The sequence below is a fragment of the Rhinopithecus bieti genome, unplaced genomic scaffold (assembly GCF_001698545.2).
Source record: "Rhinopithecus bieti isolate Rb0 unplaced genomic scaffold, ASM169854v2 repeat_37535, whole genome shotgun sequence".
Taxonomy (NCBI): Eukaryota; Metazoa; Chordata; class Mammalia; order Primates; family Cercopithecidae; genus Rhinopithecus; species Rhinopithecus bieti.
In genome coordinates this window covers 1-2,126 of record NW_016841184.1, presented here as the reverse complement: position 1 = coordinate 2,126, position 2,126 = coordinate 1, and the positions used below count along the sequence as shown (strand labels likewise).

The 2,126-nt window shown below is 60.6% G+C and overlaps 1 long non-coding RNA gene across 1 annotated transcript; it reads right to left on the bottom strand.

Annotated features, from left to right (window-relative positions):
• Nucleotides 1-30: 30 nt before the first annotated feature.
• On the bottom strand, nucleotides 31-2,081 carry LOC108524981 (uncharacterized). The gene is made up of 3 exons (XR_001884183.1): nucleotides 1,844-2,081; nucleotides 423-646; nucleotides 31-147 (listed from the first exon to the last, which is right to left on the bottom strand). It is a non-coding gene; the product is annotated as an uncharacterized LOC108524981 (long non-coding RNA).
• Nucleotides 2,082-2,126: the final 45 nt, after the last annotated feature.

Here is a 2,126-nt window from a genome sequence, read left to right as displayed (position 1 = left end):
CAGGAGCCCGGGGACCCCCAGTCATCCTATTGGGGTCCTCGTGGCTGGCCACCAGGCCACTGAGGGTACCATATGTTTGGGCCAGGCGCTGGACGTCACCCTCCAGGCGTTCCAGCCGCTCACCAAACAGCCCTGGGCCTTTCCTTCCTGGGAAAGAGGAGAAGAGAGCCCCAGGGGCATCACTGGCCTCACGCTCTCAGCTTGTCATACTGCCAGGCTACCCAAGAGACTTTCTGTTCTAAGCCTACCTTCTCACTCAGCATAACTCCCTCAGCTTTATGATGGGGTGAAGGTGGGGCTTGGGGGTTCCTCCTCCCCATCCATGCCGGAGCTCAGCTAGCCTGGGATCAGTCCCCTCCCTGCCCCTGCCACTGAACCCAAGAAACCCAGTCACCTTGGAGGGTCTCCTTGGGTAGACTCACCGTGAGGACTGGGGACTGCTCTGCTGTAGGAAGGGGGCCTGGGACCTGGGCCCAGCTGCCCCGAAGGAATCTGAGGCTCAGGCTCCAGCTGGGGTAGGGCAGCCCCATGGTCCGTGAGGTGCTCAGAGCAGCGTTCCCCAGTGAAGCCAGGACAGCAACGCCAGGCGAGTTCTGTCACTGTCTTGTAGCCAACCTTGTATTTGGGTCTGAGTACTGTGCGGTACCTGGGCAGAGAGAGCAAGACAGCAGGATCCTGCACCTGAGGGCTGTGCTCCTCCCCCTAGCTGGCTCTCAGGGCCACCCTCAGACACTTGCATAAGGCTGTGTGTCTCCCCACCCCCATACCACCCCCAGGGTTTTACTTTTTCTGTGCTTAAGGTGACAGGGGTGGGGTAAGGGCAGGCCTTCCTGGAGCTCACAGTCATGTTAGGGAAGGATGCAGGTAGAAGTCCCACCCATCCTGGTAGCTTGAAGAGAAGCAGGAATTTCGCCCCATCACTTCCCAAGACCACTTGGACCCCTTCTAGCTCATGCTGCCATGAGAAATTCCACTCAGGCTGCAATGGCACCTGGGAGAACTCAGACACAACCCCAGCCCTCCCTGTGGGCAGGGAGGGGCACTGCCCTGGAGCTGGCGCTGGCAGTCCCCTCACTGCCCTGGGGGCCACTCTTGGCTCCCACCTGCTCCCCTTAGTTCTTTTCACTCCTCTCTAGCCTGCTCCGGGACCTTGGCTCTGGTCAGAGAGGCTGGTGGATGGGCACCTCTGATTGTGAGCAGGGAAGGGAAGGTCTGGCGTACAGGCAGGCTCACGAGGGTCCATGCCCTCACCTGTTCAGCCACATACCTGCTTACCCACTGACATACCGGAGACAACAGGTTTGTTTCCACACATACATGTGAACCTCTCCAAGTACAGACCTGTGCATCCCACGTGCATGCAGTCCCACAGGTCCTCACGTGCAGCCCTGCTGCTCCGGCTTCCTCTCCCTGCCCCCATGGCCTGCCTCCTTGTGGTCACCACGGTCCTCCCTGGGCCTGCCAGGCCCCCCTGTGGCATCACCCATTGCCTAAGGGTGGGTGCTCCCTCCTCTCCCCTCACCTTCTGCCTCCGTCACTTCCTCCTAGCCTTGTGCTGCCTCTGCCCCCAGAACCCTCCCCTTGTCCCTCTGTGGTTCCTGGGCTCCAACCCAAGCCTGCCCCTGTCTGTGCAGGTGATACTCTGCTGCAAGCCCAAATCCTTGGGATCCTCCCTGGCACCCTCTTTTCTGGGGCCGCCTTCTACTCTGGCCTGTATGGGGGCTCAGGTGGGCTCTCTGGAGTCCAAGAAGCCCCTTGTGGAGTTGGCAGCTGCTCTCGGCTGAAGGCAGGACTGGCGCTTGTGCCAGGGGATTCCAAGTGTGTAGGTGAGGAGTGCACTTACGTGACTGTCCCGGGGCACTTGGGCCCCCATCCACACTGCCGGTATTCAGCCTTTACGTAGCTCTCCGCTCCCTCCTGTAGGATGCAGGTCACATTCCTGTGCACCACATAGGCACAGAGGGCCCTACAGGAGAAAATGGTACCCCTGGAATATCTGGCTGAGCGAGGCCCACGGAGCCTCCTACCCTCCGACCTCCGTCAGTGGGCCTCAGCAGGGCTCCAGACCCCATGTCTCTTCTGTCTGTTCTCTGTGTCCCTGGAAGCCAACGCCCTTGGTCTGGGGT